The 23199-nt window shown below is 39.2% G+C and overlaps 1 protein-coding gene and 1 long non-coding RNA gene across 4 annotated transcripts in view; one reads left to right on the forward strand and one right to left on the reverse strand.

Annotated features, from left to right (window-relative positions):
• Positions 1–23199, forward strand: part of LOC149661230 (protein turtle-like) — a 444653-nt gene that overhangs the window by 134343 nt on the left and 287111 nt on the right. The gene's annotated exons all lie outside the window — the stretch shown is intronic.
• Positions 11741–13145, reverse strand: LOC149661232 (uncharacterized). Its single transcript, XR_016369072.1, has 4 exons — positions 12816–13145; positions 12552–12716; positions 12429–12492; positions 11741–12315 (listed from the first exon to the last, which is right to left on the reverse strand). It is a non-coding gene; the product is annotated as an uncharacterized LOC149661232 (long non-coding RNA).

A 23199-nucleotide genomic window follows, 5' to 3' on the forward strand; every position in this document is an offset into this window, starting at 1 on the left:
GTTCGTTCATGATGATGAATTAAAAAAATAAGAAAAAGAAGAAAGTGAGAAGATGATTCGCGCGTTAGAGGTCACGTGCTGACCGTATATAGCCGTGGTCTCGCGAGCTTTAAGATATATACCACCGGACTAAGAGAATCCAAGTCGTTTAATAGAGGAAATGTTTTTCCGTTTTCTTTATTTTATTTTTTCCTTTAGTTTTTCAAGGAGTCTGGTGACTTTTTAGAAGGGGAAAACGGATCAGTCATTTTCTGTTTTGAGGGGAATACATCTTTTTTTTATGTGTGTTCTAAACGCGAGGAAAGCTTAGATCGTTTCCATCTTGAGAACGTTAGAGGGATTACCTCGGGTTAAGGTTTTATTTATTTATTTTTTAACCTCCTCGATCGTCGAAAGCCTCTCACAGACGCCATCTGAAACGATTTTTATTTTTGGGGAAGGATGAGCTGTAATCGATTTTATTTTAACTTTGATAAAGTTTGGGTCAACACGAAAGTCTTTGAGAAAATTGAACTTTTATATATACAGTTAGCTTAGGAATGCTTGAACTTAGTAATACCCTAAGTTGAAAATTCAACCACAAGGCGACCAAACCAACCAAAGTTTAATTAGAACAAATAGGGGCTAAAACTTTCTTCTTACAATTTGATTAGAAACCGCACCGAATTGCAACCTGCTGGCATTCTTTTACCGTGTCTTCTTATAGGGGAGTAGGCCTATAAATTCCTTTTGAACAAGGCTTAGCTATATTGGACAATTTGTTTAGATCGGCATTTAAACCGAGCTCCTGTCCATCTACTCCTGGTTGTAGGAGCATCGGGTTTTTTTTATCAAAGCTGTCCTAAGGTTTTTTCGAAGAAAAAAGGCCAATGATGGCGAATTTTTCGGGTACCTATATAGATAGAAGACCAAAGTATTGGAAACATCGAAACGCTCCTTACGCCGTTCCATCATTTATTTATTTTTTTACTTTATTCCTTTACCTCGCTACCCCTACCTCTTTGTTTCACTGGTACGGTAAGCTTAACAGCCCCCCAAAAAAACTCCCAAAAGGGTGGAAAGTTTTGCCAGGAAAGGATGGCCCATGTCGGGTGGGTCACCGGTGTTCCCGCGCGCGATGTTTAGTTGGAAACTGCGGATTCTCGCACATGTCGACGGTGAACGAAAGAATTCTAATGGATATCCCTTCTCGAGTCGTGGGAGGCGCGTGAGAGATATTCGACCAAGCGGGGAAGTACCGCTATTCGGATTCTTTCTCTAAAGTTCGATTGCATTCTTCTTCTTCTTGACATGACCACGGAAGGAACCGTGCCTCTTTTTCCCTTACCAGCATAGCGCAAGTATCGGAGTAGTGTTGGTACACGTACCAGTTTGGAAATTCAACCCCTATGAAGATGTACTTGGTTTAAATCTTTTGGGACACGCTTGCACCCCTGCGATTGGGTGTCTTGTACTGGTAAAGTGGGATGAACTTTGCCACAAGTTAAGTCGATAAACTTGAGAGGAAGGGAAAGATTCAACAAGACAGAACTCGTGTTTTTATATTAAAGTATAAGTAGAAATTCCCGTTGCGGCTACTGCAACATATGCCAGAATATAAATTAAACTTGTATTAAGCCATATTTTTGGACTTTGAAATTTGGCGCGTTAACGATTCGTAATTCCACGTGCTTTGGGAAGATCTTGTTAAGCCTAGTTTTTGATTTTTGAAATTCCGCACTATCACGTGATTAGTAACATTATGACGTTTGATTTAGGGGATGTTTTCCCCCTTTACGTAGGCATTTTTCGGTGGTAGTAGAAGTTTCGGTTGGAAAGGTTATACGTATATTTTTGCAGCCAACATAGTTCATCTTCTTGGCAGGCTAATATATAGCGCGCCTTCATCTTATAAGATATTTATTCCAGCTAGAGAACGTGGAAGCGAGCATCCCTCGGCTTTCTGCATAAATGTCGCGCGTACGTTCGCCACCGTCGACTTTTTACTTTTTTTTTCTTCAATTTTTTTTTTACTCTGGTAAACCGGGGGTAGTCTTCAACTCGGGAGCCGATATACCCTTTACGCGTTCCTACGTCTTCAGACTAACGCGGGTCTAGCCCATGAATAATGCAAACCAAAAGAATATTATTCCGTTCGTTCGTCTTTGATACATAAGGGTAGTAGCCCAGCCAGCGCAACCGGCATCTACTGGGAGTATTTTTAGAAGAGATGGTTGGTGTATACTCACCCCACTTTATCAGGGAAAAAAACTCGATATTATACATGTAAATACCACAACCTTTAAACTCCCAGGGACGCCTTTTAGAAAAAAATCTGAGGGAGAGAAAAAAATGTCTTAAAAATCTGTGCAAACCATAGTGGCATAGTTCCTCTTTTCCCTCTCGTGGCCAACTAGCTTATAATCCATTTCCTATGGTGACCCTTTTTAAGATGGTTCTATACTTTGATATACTTCTCTATACGCGAATGCAGCTACACAAACTAAATTTTAAGTCGCATTAGCCAAGTTTTTAGTTGAAATTCCTCATCGTTTGTCATCCCTTTTCCTTTGAATTTTCGTCTGTTATACCTTAGGGAATTGAAAGATTTTTGTTAAGCCTAATCTATTTAGTTTTAGCTTTAAATGGGAGCGACATATCTCCTTCTAAAATTCTTGAGAAATTTAAGGATTTTTTGCTTGTTAAAGACCAAATTTAATTGGAATCAAGCAGCCCCCCCCAAGCTTTCTTCATTTTGGAAAAGACGCGTGCCAAAACAAATTTTGACTCGAGAAATTATAACTTAAAATAATTTGGCTCAAGGCTGGATTTTGAAACTTGGCAAATGTGATGGTCGCCATCTTGTATGAAAATCCACCCTATGCGAGTTAAAGTCTTGCATTGTCACATTACCTTTACGAAAAAGGTCCTAGTCGCAAATCGCGCGTAATATTACAATGTAAACATCAATGGAGAAAAGAGAGCGCTCGTAAATAAAAGTTAAAATTTAAATTGCCAGAAAGGTAAACAATTTTTCATCTTTATAGTGGATAGTTAACTAAAAGTAGTTGAGAACTAGGGGTTCTGGAACCCCGATTCTTACGATAACCCCTCTGTTATACACTCGCTTACGTCATCTAGAAAATTACGAGGCTTACGGCTTTAAAAGTAATCTCTTTATATTTATAATGTTCGTTTACCTTTTGCCTAAGGAAAATGAAGAGGGTAAAGGAGGGCTGGACCGGGTTCTCCTAGCCTAGTTAAACAATCTAATCTGTAAGCTTTTATGGCAGACTTATTATTGTATACGCATATACACCACGTTGGGTAATAAACCGACTCTTCAATATATTCTCGTTAAGAGTAAACTGTTTGGGTCATAATCAAGCATGGCGTCATGTGACTCCCGTACGGTTTTAAGTTTGAGAGATAACCTTTACCTAATCCCCATTCTCCATCTTTCCATAAAAGCCATAGCTGTTCCATCTCTATCTTTTAGTCTACTTCTCAACTATGGGTCTTATAAACAATATATTGGACATTAAAACCTGCTGTTTTGTCGATACATAAATCGTGGTTCGAGCAACCGAAGAATAGTAAACTTAATAGGGGTTTGTATTTTTTCTGGTACATCAAGGTGACTCACTGTTCAAAGGTATAAACGAGTGGGGAAGTAAATGAAATTAATGTATTCAAATTAGCTTTTTACTGAGCTCTGTTGGTGAAAAACTACTTCCATTCTTAATTTTGAGCAGGTATATTTCGGGTTTTGAACCTCTGAGAAGAGGGAATTGGTCTCTCTATAGCTGTATACGTTTTCCTCCAGCATGTCATTCTTCGATTTCTGTTGGGTTGCCCGGGGCTTCGGACTGACTGCAAGAAGGGTTGGTTGCACGGTGAAATCTATCTCTAGCTATATTGCGGTATACCGTGTTGGTGGTTTCCTATACCTATCTCCCGACTACCTTTCTAGCTTAACTCTTCGATCCGGATTATGGAAGGGGAACGAACTCTTCTTGAAAAGGAGGAATTCCCAGGGACTCACCACCAAAAATATTCATTGTTTCCTAGGGAAAAAGGATCTAGTTGAAAATTTTACCCCTTTATGGACTAATTGCCATCGTTACTTTACCACCGCTTGTGAACTCGTGCATCCCCATAGATATAATAAATATTAACCTGTATCTTAAAGTACACATCCGATTGGAAAGTACAGCATCTACAAAATTTTCTTTTATCGAAATATCTAAGGAAAGTTACATAATCTGTATTGATTTATACATTTATTTATTTATTTATTTATTATATCTATGACTGGTTATCCCCGGCCCCCGGGCAATGTGTAGTGAACTGTATGTGTTGAAAAGTAACGCGGATTATAAACCGTATCTTCTTGTCTTCCTCGAAAAAGATAAAGATGAAAACGCTTCCAGGGAAACCGTTTTTAACCGAAAAAAAGCCACGGGAACCTAAATTCCTTACGTATATTGTTTCCTCTAGCCTAATTAATTGAATGTGTCACGCGAGGTTGCTCGCGTGTGAGTTTGGATTAGATTCATCGATTAGCTCATTCCGTAGAACGCTACGTGCGATGTTACGTCAAAATTACCTTGACGCTACGTCGATCCTAATAGGTAGTATAGACCTATGGTTTTAGATCTGGTTTCTGTTAGCTTTCCGATGTTTTTTCCATGCATGCCATGCTTCCATTCGCTATATCCCCTCAAAAATGGAATTGTAATTACTCAATATTATTTTGAGCCTTTACTAGTTGTCTTATCGTTGAATAAATCTTAGTTTTTATTTCTATATTTCTCGAGGGTAGGAAAATGGGCCGCTGTAATAAAATTTCCACTAGTTTTGGGATCCATTTACGCTATCTTAAGAATTCAGCCAAGGAGTACCGCCAGCTCATTAATCTTTTCCCGCAGGGGAAACGAGAAAGATCCGAAACTAGAACTCTGATCCGAAGGGATCGCTAGACTTATAGATTCCAAAAGAGACCTTTGCGCTCTCTCTCTCTCTCTCTCTCTCTCTCTCTCTCTCTCTCTCTCTCTCTTGCACTCTATAGATGCTTCCCTAGCCCGCGCTTTCTCGATTCTAATGAAATATTTTATTCAAAAGCTTTATTCCGAGTCAAGTACTAATTGCTTAAGACGTTCTTGGCAAGTCTGCCACCTATATCGTAGTTTTTAGGTCGCCGCGCTAAAAGTTTTCTCTTTTCTTGGAGCCTTTTCTAAAACTTGTATTGGGAGTACAGGTATAGAGGATGATGTTCTATAGAATCACTGGAATATGTTTCTCCTTCTACGAGTGCCCTTTTAAGTAATTTCTCTTTTGTTTTTGTCCCCCCCCCTCCCGTCACTTCCGGAGGAATAAATGGAAAGTGTGTTCGTAAGGAGAGTATTACGCATTTATGAACAACCAATGAGAAAGTACGTACTAGAGAAACTCGAACGTAAAACGTTTAATCTTTCTCGTTGAAAGGCTATTACTCACGTTATATATTTTCTTCTTGTTGGAGAGACAAAAATGGTGGTTTAAGAACAATGAGAATGATTTAGAAGTAAAGTGGTTGTGAAACGTAAACTCTATTCTGACAACCGTTTAAGTCATCCCGAAAATTTAATTTATATTTTTATGTTTGTATTTAATTTGGATAATTACGTAGGAACTAAAAATGAGAGATTGTATGTCTAAGTAACATCCCAGTAATTCAAACTCACACACCCAAAAAATTGCGTTATTAAAACGGTTCGGTTCAGGACCCTAATGAGCATTTTCCTTTTCGTAAATGAAATATACAGACGGAAATGGTTTTAACCTCCTCTCGGGGGTTGAAAGAAAATTTTGGGGATGAGAAAATAGACTGGACTCGTAAGTACTACGTATTTTCAGTTAAGTGCGTGGACTTCCAGTATAGAAGAACAAGAAGAAGAGAAACGGCGAAGCTTAAGTTAATCAACAACTGGAGGAACGCCTTTAAGCGCTTAAGCAAACGCCTTTTTTAGACTCTCTCCCCATCGTATCCTATAGTATTCCCTCGTTAGTTTTCTTTCCCCTAGACTGGGTCTAGGTCTCTCGGTATAAAGTGTACGCAACCCTTTTTATTGGGAGAACACCTATATCGGGGGCTTTTCGAGGACTAGATTACTAGCAATTCCATTACTTCTTTTATTTCTTCCGCACTCTACTTCCTCTTTCTCTTCCCAGATTCCTCCCAGAGAGGATAAAAGGGTTCAGGGTTGTAGGTGGCTTTGGTATTGTAGAGTATAGCGCCGCTGAGTGTAGTTTCAAAAGGGTTATATACCCGTACGAGATAGAGACTCAGCGAAGCGTTGGCCAGCCGGACTCTAGCCAAGAAGGATCTCTTTGGAGAGTATCGTCTCATTGCCGAATTTCGCTTCGGTGAAGGCACTTACAGATTTTACTTTTAGCCTGCAGTTTGGATTATAGGTGCAGCTGTATTTTAGTACTGGAATAGACTATGAAGAAAGAGTCTCTGTATAAAGAAGGATACGCCTTCCTTCTTTGAAGCTTTGATAGGCAAAAGATCGAGAGAAGTCCATTGGAAACGAACGGACTTTATCGGTCAACACTCCTTTTTTCTTCGCTTTCTGGGAAAAATCTAAGACTACAGCGCGCCTTCATGGTTCCGCAACGTGATCTTTCCGAGGGCGCGTATTCTTCTATTGTCTTTGCACCCAGCATCTAGCAGAATCTTTTTGGGGCCCGGGCAGCGCGTGATGGGTCGCTTCTTCTCTCGAGATTGGGCCCACAGCGCCACGCTTCGCTTGGTCTACTCGGCTGAGAGACTGAAAAGAAGAGAAAGAGACAAAGTAAATTGAAAGACCGGCCAGGCTCAAACCGACATTTTTATCTTCGTAAAAATCCCTGGATAAATAAAACGGAGAGAAGACGAGCGATGGTTGCGTTTTCGTATTCGCCGTCACGTATGTTATACGAGCTTAAAACTCCATCCATGATCCAGCATCCAACGACAGACAAAGATACTCTCGGCAATGCCGATGAGAATGATAAATACGTTGAAATAAAAGTTTCGGGTCAATCTTGTTACTATAGCGCGCGACAAATCTTCTTTCTCAGTTCGAATAACAATTATATACCTACATCGATGAAAATTTCCTTTTTGATTTATCGCGTCTCTCACAATTCAGGAAGTAATTGAAGTTACATTTTAATTAAAGCTGAATTTGTTAAATTAAAATTTCCAAGACGAAGACACGTCCGTCCTTAACCGCGCAATGAATGGAGTTATCCCATTTTTGATTTCCTGACAGGTTAAGGCTTATTCTTAATCACGCTTCTTTATAACCGCGCTCTTTATCGAAATTGCGGTGAATGTCAAGGGGTCAGGTCGTTAATGTCTGGAACTCCCCCCTCTCTCTCGCCTCCTCATCCCCATCCTGCTGTTTGTCCATCTATATAAGGCTTTTCCTAGGCCATGGCGCGTGTACCCTTGTTCGGTTCGGGCCAAGCGTGGTAATTTTTAGCGTTTGCAGGCCGCAATAATCCGGACCAGGGCTCGATCGATGAAAAAGGAACGCCGCGGAAAAAGGGACTCTTTTTGTCCTTCTTTTTCTTCTTGATAAATGAAAATAAGAATTTCTGTCGACACGGCTATGTACGTTCCGCCACAGCTAGCGCGATACATTGGAAAGACGTCCGTCCACCCGGGTACCCTTTTGGCCCCTCGCTCGCTTCTTACCTCTATAAGCGTTGCTTTTACGTAATGGGGTGGTGCTACCGGATTTCCCCGAGAATCCTGTGACCGGTTGGTCCTTTACGGAAGGCGGACGGGAAATTTAATTAAAAGCTGTTCCTAAACATTTTATCTGATTAGAACGGGGACGACATAACTCGAAAAACGAGTAGGGAAGGGTTGACCGAGAAAAATCCGCGCTGACTACAAATACTTCTCCTTTTTGGCCCGCGCTTAATAAACGGACCGAGGGGGCTAATCACACTAGGATTTTCAGTACCAACGATAACGATGCTCGTAATTCCTTGCGCTTAGTTAGTAGCCCCTCGGACAGTCCTCGCTCGCGTAACAGGCTTTGGAAAATAGGCCTATTTGTAGGCATTTTTAGCGGAACAGCCCGCTGGCGACGCAGCCATGTAGACCCCTGCCACAATTATAATAATAAAAATATATGGCGCGAACTCGAAGATTACTTAACGGACTCTTTTCTCTTTAACACGCGTCGTGCTTCCAGGGAAATGACTCTTTACGCTGCGTATTATAAGAGTAGTTGTGGTAGCGGTGGTGGTAATGGCCAGACACTCGCGGCGCCTCTTCCTAAATTTTAATTTAGATAAATTTATTCAAATAGAGCTCCCTCATTTTTAATATTTCGCGAGTAAAAGTATCTTATACGAAAGTTTCGTCAAAAGGGAGGGTGAAACACCATTGACCATTAAACTACTTGACTGATTTTAGAAAATAATAATTAAAGAGTTTCTTGATATGTGTTTGATTTTATTTTTTTGTTTTTATTTCCTTGATTTCAAGTTTACGTAAGTTTAAATTGTTTTACCTGCCCTTTAAGGTCTATCCTTAGGCGAGGATGTTTTCCGCGAAGTACAGTTACCTTTATAGCGTTCTTTACCGTTTTCAAGGCAGAGTTTCGGGAGTAATAAAACGAAATGTTAATTAAATTCCCGCGATGATTCTCTTTTCTGCATAAAAAAAATCGTGGAATCGCGAACCCCTATACCTAAGTGTAGTTAGTTGGTTTGAATAAATCGCGCGCCTTGAATACTTACTTAGAACCTAAGATATTCCTAATTTGAAAGAAACAAAGAATAAAATTTGCAAAGAAGAAGCAAATATTTTTAATAATTAAATTAGTAAAAGAAGGAAGTAATTCACTTTATATATCTGAAATATGCCAAGTTTCGAATTAAAAATGAACTCTCTGGTGCATTCGAAATTTTGTAACAGTTCAAGTATCAATTTTTAATGTTCCACTTTCTTGATTTGAAAGTTAAAACAAAAAGAGAATCAAAGAAATATCCCTAATTAAAATCGGAGAATTTTTCTTCGATATTCTGTTCTTGAGAGAAATTTGAAATTTATATTTACAAAGCCCCCATATTTGTTTCACGTGACCTGAATATTTTTTTTAAAGTGAGAATGAAATATCGAACGTCAATAGATTTAATTAATGTCGTTCAGTTTCCCTTTGTAACATCGTACTTTAACAATGTATCTCCTATTAAAAAAGTTACATCATTTTAGACCCTGTTTTAACCTCTAGAACCTCTCTTTTTCTTTTTTTTTCTTACCGGAAATTCTATTTTGAAGGAGGGAGGCTAAACTAGTACGAGCTGGTACTGGCTTCCATTATCCGGGTTCCGCAAATAAGCCTTTTTTGTCGTAATTTTTCCCTTTCTTCCTCTCTCGCTCTCTCTCTCTCTCTCTCTCTCTCTCTCTCTCTCTCTCTCTCTCTCTCTCTCTCTCTCTCTCTCTCTCTCTCTCTCTCTTTCGTCTCTCTTATTTTCAAATTGACCCTTTTGGAGTTTCTTTTTCAAAAAAGAGACTAATTACGTCGGCGAACTAGCCTTTAAGTGGAGTTGATAAAAAAAAATATATTTTTTCGGGGTAATAGTATGAATATTTCAAGTACCTCATGAATATAGTATTTCTATAGAAAACCCGCAGCCATTTGTTGAAGAAAACCACATCAAAGAATGATTATCTCGAGGGGGTAGACACTTAAGAACTCAGGTGTACAATATGTCTTGAACTCAATGTACTGTCAAAGCTGAACTCTTGAGTTCCGAAGGCTTTGAACTCAATGTACTGTCAAAGCTGAACTCTTGAGTTCCGAAGGCTTTGAACTCAATGTACTGTCAAAGCTGAACTCTTTTGAACTCAGCTGAACAAAGAGATCCAAAGTGTCTACCCCCTCGGATTTATCTCTAAATTATTTCAAAATCATATATTAGTGTTATTCTATAGGGATAATTTAATAAATTCATGGTAATAGTATAGGAGAGGTTTTCTATATGTTTGTAGCTGAAGTCGTATCTTGGTGCTGGGTTGCTAAACTAAAGGCTTCTTCCCTGGGTCTTCTCCATGGAGTCCTTGCAGGCGAATGGGCTTCCAAGGTCTCACGATTGATTTTTGTACCCTTCTGTACTTTGGAGCTCGTGATGTCGCGAAGTTTGGTTTCTCGGTCTAGCGTCGGTCGCATCCTAGCTAGGAGCATCCGGGCTGGGATCTCTTTCTTTCGCGCTAGGAATCTTTTGGAATTTTTCCGCTTTCGCGAAGCTTATTTAGAGGATCAAGAAGCGGTTACGGCAGCGCGCTCAGCCTCTAGAGACCCATTTTACCCCAACCTCGCTCTTTCCCCACGTATTGACCGAGTTAACTCCTCTTTTTCAAAGGTCTTTTCCCTCTTAATCCAGTAATTTGGACAAAATTTGCTGGATACCTTAATGCAACTTGACGATTTTTTTTGACGAAAGAAATTGCCAAGGAATTTGAAGCAAGTTTTGAAATTAAATTGGTCCCGTGATCAAAAAACCTTATGTCTTTAGGCTAAACTTTACATTCAAAATACAGTTTTTTAAATAAATATCATTTATTCAAGGTTAATTATAGGATAATTTGTTAAAATTAAGGTGCGGAAATTAATTTAAATATATATATTTTCCATGTTTTTCTATATTTTACCTTTCATATTATAGGTTAGGTTTGGTTTGGTTATATTTTTAGATATTTTATGGTATTTGGTGGCTAGGAAGATGGAACTGGTCGGGTGGTTTTTATGGTCATGAAAATATTGATTAAAATAGTTTCCGCGACTTAAATGTAATTAATTATCATATAATTAACCTCCAAGAAATGATATTTTTTTTGGAAAAACTGTATTTTGAATGTGCGAGCTAAAGTAAAGTTTTTCCTGTCAAAACAACCGATACTTTCCATTCTAATCAGAGTTCAACACCGAACGGATTTAACTAAAAGGGAGCGATCGCGAAATGAAGCTCGAGTGACAATGTGACATTTGGCTCTATAAAACTTTATATTTTTTCCTATACGATCGAGGTTCATTCCGCGAAGAAAGTGAACTGTAAAGGAGTGTAGGAGGGATAAAACCGTACAGAAAGACGTTGGTTTGGAAACGAGCCCAGAGTGGTACTTTGTCTAAAACGTCAGATCAGACAGTTACACCTCGGAGTCTGAGCACGTTTTTTTATCAAGGGAATCGGAGTAGCGCGAGCTAAAAGCTAACTGCCGCGTGCTACTGGAATCGAAGGGTAAAGGTTCGACCTCTCTCCCTCGTGGGAAATCGCGGGTATTCGTGTCACGTGGTGTGCCTGCGGGAAAAAGGCCAGCATCTTATACCACTGAAATTTCATCCTTTTGCCCTAGAGATTTTGCTTTCCACAAATAAAAAAACCTGTACATTTTACACTTTTTTTAACAAAAAAAAAAAAAGGAAAAGAAAATTCTATCATTGGGTGAAAATAAGTCCGGCACGTTTCGTCTGCTTATCAAGATTTCTTTTTCCCTAGATACGCTGTTTCCGGAAAATTGTGTTCACGAAAATCCGGAAACAAAACGTGTCGCGAATTGATTTTTTTATTTAAAATCACTATATAGGATATTAGAAATTTATAGACTGCATGGGTCATGGGGCCCTGGTTAAATCTCTACTTAATTTTCTTTACACTATGAGTAAAACCAAGAAGTGATATCTAGTTTATTAGGGAGAAGGTATAAGATGCCTAAGTATTCGCCGCCATAGTCCCAGTCCCCCTTTCAAAATACAAGGGGAAGGAGGCCGGGCTATTTCGCCTCTCCTCAGTCGGAAAATACGTAATTTTCGTCATTCACGTCGCGCTGACGTGAATTTTCAAGAACCAATGAGATGCTGGTTGTAATTTAGAGGCGGGGATTAACTCCGGACCTACGTTTGGACTGGAGATAAAGCTGGAAATGTGTCGAATTTATACCTTCTCCCTAATAAACTAGATATCACTTCTTGGTAAAACGTATATTTTATTTAAATTTTATTTAACGGTCTGAAGCGAAAGAAAATGAAATTCGAGAGTTAATTTTTTTTTTTTTAAAAAAGGCTTCAGATATAAATATTCTCTCTCAATTTTTTTTTCCATTTTGTCTCTAATTCTTCCATGGTGGAATTGTTACATAACCAACCCCGTAACATTTTTCCTCCTTTCTCTCTTCTCTTCACTTCAAACCCATTTCCAGAAAGTCTGGAAGAAAGACTTCCTCTTGGGACTCCAAATAAGCGCTTTCTTTTTTATAGATAGGGCGAAAAAAACCTCTGGTACGATTCTCTGGAAAAGGTTTTATCTTTGTAATTATTTTTTTTTTCCTATTTTCCTTTTTTTTTTGTTTCCGCATCTTCTAATTAATGCATACATCGGATAAAGAATATTTTTTTTTCTACCTGTTTTCCCGAATAGACCCCGAGAAAATGCTTAAGAATGGTTTAGTTCTTTGCCGTTTTTACGCTAGAATAAATACGCTTTTATTAAATAGGTTAATTGTTTTTTCGTACTTTTTTTCTTACGCAATTTTTTCTCCGTACTACGCATCACATTTTTTTTGTGTTCTTTTCCGCTCTATTTTCCCATTACATTCTTTCTTATTCATATTCCGACATTTATTACAAATAAAAAACAACCCTGCTTCTTCTTTCATAATTCATTCGTTTTGGGTTGTTTTATTATTTATCCTAAAAATAATAATTATTACCCGCGTCACTGTGGTTGAATGAAAATTATTGTAATAAGTTACGTAGTTTTCAAAGTCATTTTGAATCAAACAAACGAACCTCTATTTTTCCTTATACAAATTCCCCGAAGACGCTAGTCGACAAATTTTATACGATCCTTTAATCTTAAACGCGATCAGATTTCAATTTGCACTTGGATAAAATTTTCTATAGCTATCCCCGATGATTTTCTCTCTAACGCAGCTTTGCAGTTGCCGTTAAAATCTTTTGCAGAATATATTCGCTTGACGAGGTTTTCATTCGTACTCGAGCTGTTTCAAACGCGCCGTAAAATTTCAATTGCAGAAATATTTCTCAACGCGGACGAACTAGGCCTAGCGTTAGGCTTAGCAATAGAAGTTCGAATGGAGCATTTCATTATTGACACGAGTGAAGAGAACTTTACAGGGTGTAGGTGTTTGTCAAGAAGCGCAGCTAGTGGCAGTGCGAGTTGGCTAGCCAACTGTGGCTCCATCTGGTGTTGGTTCTTTGCTGGTCGTAAGACACCCCTCCACAATTGCTCGTTGTTTTCTCTACTGGAATGGTCTATTTTGTCTAACCACGAGACTAAATTTGAAATCAAGCTCTTTAAAATGAAATATTTCTGGTAATTGAATCTTTTTCAAAAATAAAAATTTCACTAATTAGAAATACAGGCGTCGAATTTTAATACGAAGGGATTGACTTAGGTGACGATAAAATTGTAAAGAGTACCGTATTTTAATGGGAAAATATCTTTGGGTCTACGTTTAAAGTACTGAGACAATTAAATCAGGGACTTGAAGAGTTTTGCCTATGGGCGATTTTGTAATCAGTGTAAATTCAGTGGTTACGTCATTTGAAAACGCTTTTGGGTTAAAAATAGCAAAATGGGGTCGGCTGTTTCTAAGTGTTTGTCGAAGGCACGTTTTAATCAACAACCGCGCCCAAAACCACGTATTATTAACTTGTAACTAGTAAGCGTCGTACACATTGAGTACAAGCCTTGGCAAATCCCCCTCCTCGCTTCGCAAATTGCTAAAACGTAATGATGGTTTCGCGTGACGTATTATGGCTCGGTGTCGGGAACGTTGTTCGTGATTACGTAGCACGGAAAGATAAATAAACCAAGAAAACCAAAACGCAAACTCTAAATAACCCCTAAATGATTGCTTTTCCCTAAACTCCGATGCTAGACGGCTGAATAGTTTTACAGGCGGTGACCTATTTTTGGACTATTTATTTTAGAAACGTCTTTACACGTTTTCAGAAATTTTTCCTCTAGTAAAATATTCAAAAATATGTTTCGGTTTTATTAGTCCCAATTTATACCGGCTCTAAGTGGCTTAGTACCGAGGGAGCTATAGAGTGGGAGTGAAAAAGAAATTGTCGATACCCGGCAAAGAAATCTTTTCATTTGAAATGATAAATTAATCGAAGCTACATTAAAAAGCTTTTAAAGTCCCTCATCCTTTGTAAAGAGATTTTTTGTACCGACGCTATTTTTTCCCCCTCCTTTCCCAGCACTCCCTTCCCCATCTTCATTCGCGAACGAAACCGATTTTTATTCCGCAGAGAACCATTAAAAAGTATTCTTGGAAGATGGGCCTTCTCTTACGTAACATGTTGGAAGCGGGATGTTGGAAGAGGCTGCGCCGCGACCAAATTCGGGGATGGAGTGAGATGGAGAATGATAGAAAGCAAAATACGTTTTCTCACTTTTATGACGAGAGAAAAAAATAATACATATCCGTACTCCTCTCACACTCCCCTCCAATACACAACCAAAAGATAGAACAAACCGGAGCCTAAAGTAAATTAAACCCAAAGTTATATCTTTGTTTTAATTTATCAATAGACATTACCACAGAGTTGCAATCTTACTTAAATGTTGTCTATTGAAAATGCTTGATTCACGAGTACGGAGTACACCCGCTTTCCAATTATACTGATACAGATTACGTAACCTCTGATTATTGTACTTCTTACAAAATCCTGGAAATAAGACCGGAGAAAATCTTGACGCATATATCGTCGTATCTGTTTCTGAAAAGTCATTCGCGCACGCTGTTTTTTGAAAATTCCTGTGGGGAACATCTCGTTTGATTATCGAAGCCGGCGTGGGGAGAGACTCGATCTTCCCTGATCTATTATTCCAATATACACAGGCGCCTTTTTAACTTTAACCACCCCGATGGTACTCCCAAATGTCTGAGTCTCCTGGAAAGCGCAAAGTCATTTTACCACCCATACCATTCTTCTCGTCCCTCAGTCCAACGTCGTCTGTTTATATATATATATATATCCAAACGTTTTACACGTTCTTACGTACTTCGTATAGTCGTTGATGGGCATGCTCCCTCTTCCGCCCTGGGTTCACTCTCTCCGCTTCAATCTGATTTCTATCAAAACCGTTCGCGTGATCAAAACGAGTGTTAGAGAAGCAGAGAGAGAGAGAGAGAGAGAGAGAGAGAGAGAGAGAGAGAGAGAGAGAGAGAGAGAGAGAGAGAGAGAGAGAGAGAGAGAGAGAGATGTGGGGAAGACATCGTTGCCTTTATTCACTTTGTCGACCGGGGTTTTCTTCCACACCCCCGTAAACCTTTCTCCATCTTCTTCCATACTCCGCTGCATGCCGTTGTACTGTGTCGCGGCATGCCATCGGCTTTTACTTAAACAAATTCCCCTTTAAACGCCCTTCGAGAGAGAGTGAGAGAGAGAGAGAGAGAGAGAGAGAGAAGAAAGAAAGAAAAAACACCCTCCGCGTCTCCCTTTTGAATATATATTTATTTTTGCGCCTTTAACTCTATTCTTTTATTACACTTTCTCTCACTCTCTCCTCGTGTCTTTCAGTTTGCTCTTTTTTTGGGGGGTAACAGCGTTTTCCGTTAGTATAATAGCCCGATCGTGGCGCGCGCTAAGAGCCCCTTTCCAAAACCCAGTATGACGCGTTGCCTCCGTAACGATTCTTCACATCCACCTCTAACCATCCCACGCTAAAGCTTAGCCAAGGCCTAGCTCTTTTTTTTTTATTCCATACTGAGTTTCCTTAGCGCTGCAGCGAAATTTTTTCACTTTTTTCCTCTTTCATATCTTCAATGGCAGTATGCAGATGTTCCCTCAAATCGACCTCTCCTGACTTTTCAACGCCGTACTCGTTCTGTATATCTCGAAAAGTTTTTAGTTCAACATCTTAGATTCAATGACTACGAAGCTTGAATAAGGTAATTCCCGTAACCAGCTTTTCTACTTACCATATCGTTAACGCGTCGACGTTGAATGGAATACATTTTAAGTTTGAACCGAGTTTCTACGTAAAAATATGGGGATTTTAGGGTCTTCCAAGGATGTAATTGAGTTTAGTATAAGCATGATCCTGGGTAATATACAACACTCCCGCGGGTGGTGGTTGCGCCTCGCTCTTTTGGCCCCTTTAATGCTCCCAAGGCGAGGAAAAGGGAATTTTTTTCCCTTTTAGTTCCACGATGCTATGACCACTCTTCCACTTCCTCTTCCTCTTCCCGACTTTTCCTTTCTTTTTTTCCCCCAGAGTGATAAAACTATAGGATCATCTCCGTGCGCCAAAGCTATAGTAGGAATTATTAAACAAGTTTCTCTACATACCATCAGTCTAAACTCTAGAGAAGTGAAAAACCCCGGGAGGTTCAAAACACGCCGGGGACCGAGAGAGTCGGACGAAATTACCAAAATTCTCCCTACCCATTAGGCATTTTTTAAAAAGAGCCCCTATCCACCCACCCATCTTCCTTAACTAAACTTCTGGATGATATTAAATAGTGGAAGTAGTGTAAGGAAATAAAAAAAAATCCCTTCTCTCCCAGCATGCACCGCTTTGAATTAATATTCGCGTTTTGAATGTGAATGAAGTCAGAGCTAAGCTTTGTGGGATACGGGGCTTTTGTAGATGTTCTTTCATTAATGCGTACATCGCGAATTAAGCTTAACTATTACTGTGGGGGTGAGTAGTTTAGTATATTTGGGGTATGCCAGCCAACGGAAGTTACGGTCGTTAGATCATATCCTATATAAATTTTTTATAGGCGTCGCAACCGAAATAAAAACCATGGAATAGACTCGTGTCGCACCACGTATGACGTCATTCATCCCATTAAAAACTCCTTTTTTCTGGTTGGGGACGGTTCGCCGCGTAAACCATTCTCAATACTCCAGTCACCGCGTGCACCAGACTCGTGTAATTGCTTTTTCAATCATTTTTTTTATTTCCAAATATTTAATTCGAATCGTCTGGGGAGTAATTATGGTGAACTTGTCCCACCATTTTTATGTCTACCTTGAAAGGAACTAGTCTACGTACCAAAAAATTATAACAACTTTGAAAACTTATTATAAATTAATCAGAAAGTTTTGGAGAGTTATCCTAATGTTTTTACGCGTATTTTAACATCCTTAATCAATTAAAAATAATTTGTTTTTCTACTTCACTATCCGTTTAAGAGAGGGGCTTGGACGGTATCTTCGTTTAGTTTTGCACGAGAATTTTCCCTCGTTTTGAATCGTTGCGAGAATTTTCGCTCCTCATTTTGATACAAGCTCGCTTATAGTTACCAAGCCTCGCGTTGTAGTTTAGAGAGAGTTGGCTCTATCGTCGGGTCGTTTGGTCGCGTTCTACACCAATATAATGAAAGAGCATTAGAGATAACTTTATCCTCCCTGAATCATGAATTTATCGGAATTGTCACGTGAATGCAAAGAAACTATACAATATTATGGTCTGAATTTTCAACTCTTTCATATAGACGACTGTGTTATCTTTTCTTCTAAAAATCTACAGTGTATTTCATAGAAGGATTTAACATATTCATACGCCGTAATACGCGCCGAAACGAGGTAAAACGAGCTTGAAATTTTGGGCTGGCGAACAATTTTCGCCTCGAATAGGCATCTCGTTAACAGTTTTGGGACCGCTTGACTTTAACAAACGGCCGCATGCGCCTATGTAGTCGAGCATGGCTAGGTTTCTATCGTTCGTCCGTCCCGTATCTTAACTACGAATACGGCAAAACACCCTTTAAATAGTTAATTCCTTGACCAAAACCACAAGCCGTATCTCCTAGTTCCTCACTTTCAACTGGATTCGTCCAATCAGAATGGACGATACGAGCAGCTCGGAACCTATCTTTAGCGAGGCCCAAAACCGTAATTTCTCTACATAAACGTTTATCACGGATCTTCTCTTATGTAGGGAGGGCTCAGTCGAGAGACGCTTCTATTCAGTCCGGCTATACCCTTCCTTTGGATGCTGTTGGTGCGGTAACTAAATGACGTTAGTTCTACTGTACCCCTTTCTCCAGCAATTCCGCGTAAAGATCACGCTCGCTCGCGTCGAGACAATATGGAAAACTGCGTGGCTATCCCCTCACGACCTTAATGGTTTTGCTGCTGGTGCGAGCCTCTATAAAATTTAGACCTATAGCTTGAATCCAACTACATATTTCAGTATATTCTATGGTAGGTACTCTCGTGCTCCTCCGAGGACTCTACTCTTTGCAGCTTACAAAACTTTGTCGAAAGAGTGGAAAAAGGGGGATGGTAGTGGGGAAATTATGTAAAAGGAGCTAGAACCCCCCTCCCTAGTTTTCGGCACGTTCTCATTCAAGCTCGGTAAGGCGGAATATTAGCACTTCCCATATACAACGCGGCACTGGCTCTCTCTTTGGGAAATTTATGACTCGCAGTCATAATTTCCCAGGGAACCATTTACTTAAAGAGTCATTTTTCCGGGGAAAATTTATTAGGCACTTACTGTTAAAAATATCCTTCAAGCAAATTAATGAATACGCCTCCAAACACCGAATGAAAAGTACAAACGCGAGAAGAGAGAGAGAGAGAGAGAAAGAGATATTTCGGGCCACTATACTTTTACCCTCTGTTTACTGTTTGTGAAGAGGTCCTCTCGCATTTAAAACAACACATTCTCTCTTCACGCTTTATAAAATTTCACTATGCCTGACAAAAACTATGGTGATGTGTTTTAGCCAACATACTTTGGTTTGAGAGCTCCCTATATTTTTGTTGGTGCCAAAGCAGAGAATGTTGTTTTTCCTCGTTCATTTCATGTCTAAATTAACATTTTTTCAAAAGTATAAATTAATGAAGTTAAAAAGTGATTTTGGTCGAAGAAGATTTTCTTTGATTAAAGTGTTTATCATTATTTAGTCGACAATAGCTGGAAACAAAGGCAAACGCCACTGAAAAATTTAAAGTTTTATTTTGCTCAGTTCGCGATAAAAATTGTTATTCTGAAAATATCAAGTCTGAGTAAGTTGGTACTTAGAGGTGAACGAGGAGAGGGTATGCATGACGTCTCTCTAGAGAGACTTTTCATCCCACGCGACCATATTTCCATTCGAAAGAAGATATTTTTTTCTTTATACTCTTCAAACTTTTTATTCCCTTCTTAAGAATAAATTGAAAAGGTATTGAATTAAATTAAACCTCGCTCACTTCTATCTCTCTCTCTGCTGCGGATTGTCGTTCCATCTTCTGGCTTTCTCTTCTTTTTCTTCCGACGTCATCATTGTTGTAAGCTTTACGCCATCCATGATAAAAGATTCTTCCGGTATACAAGAAGACCGAGAAGAAGACTCGGAGTTAAAAAAACAGATAGAAAACGAATATCAAAAGGCTTATTTGTCAAGCGAGATAAACCTTTTTTTAGTCATTCTTGCGCGGGTTTCTATTCCTTTTTATTCGTTGTCTCGTTTTAGACGAATTATATTTCAAGGAGACTTAACAAATTAGTTCTTTGTATATTTTGTAAAGGAAGATTTAAAAAAAACTGAATTTGAAGGCATTTTACTCTTTTGATGTGAACGGAATTGAAAATAATTCTTGAACTGTTTTACTTTGCGAGGCATTTTTTTTTGTACATGCCCCTATGGAAGACATTTTGTTTCTGAAATTCCATCCTCCTTTTACATCGAACTGCCCATGCAGTTTGAGCTAGTTCTTCCGGACATTATGCGAAAATATTGAGCGCAATTTTAAAGATAGCCATCTGTTGCGGTATATCGCGTTTGATATGGACCTGCAAACTAGATCTATAGGGAAAAAGGAAGAAGAGATTGAAGTTATTCTGGGGACGGCGGCGACGGCGGTAGTCGCGGAATTCGAGATGCAAACTCCTTCCTATTTATATCGATTTCCGATATATTTCGCACCGTGTCAACAAGACGTTTCTTTTTTTCTTTTCTCCCCAAAGCAACTCGTATCGTACAAATAAAAGAGGGTGTGGAACTGGAACTAAGATCCATACTGAAAGAGAGAAACAAGCGGATTCGATTGCGTACTTTTGAATATCTGCGTGTGACTAAGCCTAACGGGACTCGTTGTCTTTCTTTATCGAGTCTTGCAGTCAGGGTTATGCGAGGTTTCAGTCAGTGACACTAGCGTGAACTCGTTCTCAATGTAAGGCAACTTCTTTTAACTAGGAACTTTGATTTTCGAAGCATATTCCACAAACATACCCGCTCCTATAAGCTTTGTTGCGGTTATATCCTCATTCGCGTTGCTAAAAACTGCAAGAAAGTCATCGGCTGGGTGCTGTTCGTTGCATCGCTAGCTGTTGAAGAGATGTATCGAATATTTTATTTCCTTTATCGTGTATGCTGAGCCGCGATTCCGAAGTTAATTAACTTGAAGCTGTCATTGTTTATAAAATTTTAATACATATGGTGACTTGTTTTACCCGAGTATTTCACAATATGTGTGATATATTATGGAAATTCGTTTCCTAATTAGGTATATATTAATCGTTTGCAATCTTTTGGGGAAACTTTTGTTTAATTCGCTTCCGTCCACGTATTCACTCGGGAATTTGGTTGTAGCCTGAAACGTGGGGAGATCTCTTCCTCCAATGGTCATTTTTCCTTGCTTAACACATTCACGATTTCGATTTCGTAAAGAGAAACCCAAAAGTAACATTTTTAAAACTGAAAGCTTCTATTGCAGTATCGCGTATATTACTTGTTATATTTCCCTGGGAAAAATCCGTAAGTGTAATAGTAGCCCTTTGTTAGACTTAGCTTCCTCTGTATTGCATTTTTATCGTGATATGATGTATGTTTTCCATTCCTTTCTATATACTACAACCGGGTGTTCATCTTTCTCGAGACAATACGTAAGAAACTGCGTAGGATTCTGTGGTTCTAACGCCGTCTTGTTGGTCTCACTTTTCAAAATGACTTCATTGCCTTTTGTACGTTGAATCGTGGACTTTAGGTTTAACTTCTTTCCTTTCTGGGAGTTATTTATAACGCGGACTCTTGTTGGCAGCTAGGAACCGGGTTGAAACATTTATATACGAGTCGTTGGTGGCGGCATTTTATAAGTTACAGTCCTTGTAAGTAAAAGTAAACCTCGCTTCTACGCTTGTCTAGATTTTTTCCTGGGATATTTTTCTTTTTGGCTTTCTTTGCTTTCGATATCGCAGGATCGTTTTATACCTTTTTTGGGGGGATAAAAATAAGACCTTAGTATACCGCGCTTGAAGGTCAGGGAAGGCCGGAGAGGCAAAGAAACGGACGGAGAATATCTGGACGACGCGAGCTTTTCTTGTAATTGCTTTTCCAATAAATGTAGGATCACTCTCATGGTTTGGTTTTTTCTTTCCTTCTCGAGAAGAGCGCGGGAGAAAAATCGGGAAAGGGATAAAATTTTCTTTGAGGTTCTCTGGTTGACCCTCTAAAAGCTGGGTGGATTGGTTTGCCGTTTACGAAAGAAGAACAGTCCCCGATACCACTTCCGAAAAGGGACTCTCCAATTACACCTGGATTGGAATTTATCGTGTTTTCCTGATTTAAAGTCGAGTGTGAATAAGGATTCTTGAAATATAATCTGGTCGAGCTTTGATTTAATTACGAATGGAGTACTTGATTACCATGCGAGTGCTCACTACTCAGTGAGAACGGGAGGCTCGAAGAGACCGAATTCTCTGTCAACCCCTCCCCCTTTCAAAACAGGTACCGAGCTGTGGCTCGATATCAGAGTTCCGCGCATGCTCAATCGGCGCACCAGATAGGAAAAGCCAACCTAGTAACCTATGATCAGTTTATCTGAGAGTGATTAGTACATTTTTTTAATTGATACGAGTCGATTTCAGTCCCATGCATGATGGAAAGTCGCTGATACATCTCACTTGGGTAGGTATCGAATACCAATCTGGGGTTATCAAGATACAATGCAGTATAGGGACGAGACGGCATTTAAAAAGGAAAGAACCAAGATCAATGGATGAGTGCGTTATTAAGAAGCAAATCTTTCAGATTTCCTGCCCTGTCTTCCATTTATTCTCTCATGTTCTTAAGTACTTGGGTGGGTTCGAACCGCTATCATTACAACGACTGTCAAATTGAGTATATACACCGAAATTCCTGTCTTTACCGCCGTCCACCACCACCGTGCACCACCATGCCACTTCACCGCTTTTAACGATTATGAAGATAATTCTCCTAGCTGCACCCCCTAAAAATTTCCCCATTAATTTTAAGTTCTACGTATACTTTGAATATTAAGAGTCGGCGCTCGTTTAATTCAATGGTTCTTTTTTGCGTCGTTTCCTCTTTGTAAAGTGGCGCGAAAACGATATCGTTTCGAGGAACCTTCAGAAAGAGAACTCTTTTCTTCCTATTTCAAAAACACAGCGATTAAGCTCTCCAATCTTTTTTAAATTTTTTTACACACGTTCTTTAGACACGCCCATTCTTTACTTCACTCCTTTACGTTTTTGTTCGTGTTATTCGAGTGAATGGGGAAGTAGAACTGGTTAGTGATTATCATAACGTACAGTTTCATGGGGTTTCTTCATTCAGTATTGTAAACTGAACGGACTTTCTAATAAAAAGGGAGAAGTGTGCTCGAGGAATGAGGTTTCGGATGTTCGCATCTCCTAATTCCATCTTCTCACTCCAGCCACTTAGAAAAAAAAAAGAATAAATCATGGACATTGCACCAAAATAGGATCAGAATACGCGACCCGTGAATTTCAATGGCCATGGTTTTGCTTACCTCAAAAGTATCGTGACGGTTTTCAAATTTCACGCAGCTAAATTAGGTGCAAATATTTCTTTACTCCATTTTCTTAATTAAGGATCCATGGTCCATGAAAAGTACTTACAAACGATTCAATATTGTTAGGGTTAATACTTGGTTGCAAGGAAGGGTTTACTTACTTAAGAATAGCGCAGTTTATTTTCGTCGATGTTACATTACTAACGGTCAGATTAGGTCTACCGTCTAGCTGAAATTATCTCCGTTTATTTACATAATTTAGGTCATATAAAACTGATGAAATACACGCTGTGATTACTAAAATGATGTAACTCTATGACATAACTCCAAAAATATTTATTTCAGCAAAGTCTTTCTTGAAGGAAGAGCTAACTGATTTAAAAATTATCTCAAATCTAAAGAAAACCTTACTTTTTTG

Source organism: Phalangium opilio, unplaced genomic scaffold (genome assembly GCF_054372755.1).
Source record: "Phalangium opilio isolate 3A_F unplaced genomic scaffold, DU_Popi_V2 ptg000070l_1, whole genome shotgun sequence".
Lineage (NCBI taxonomy): Eukaryota > Metazoa > Arthropoda > Arachnida > Opiliones > Phalangiidae > Phalangium > Phalangium opilio.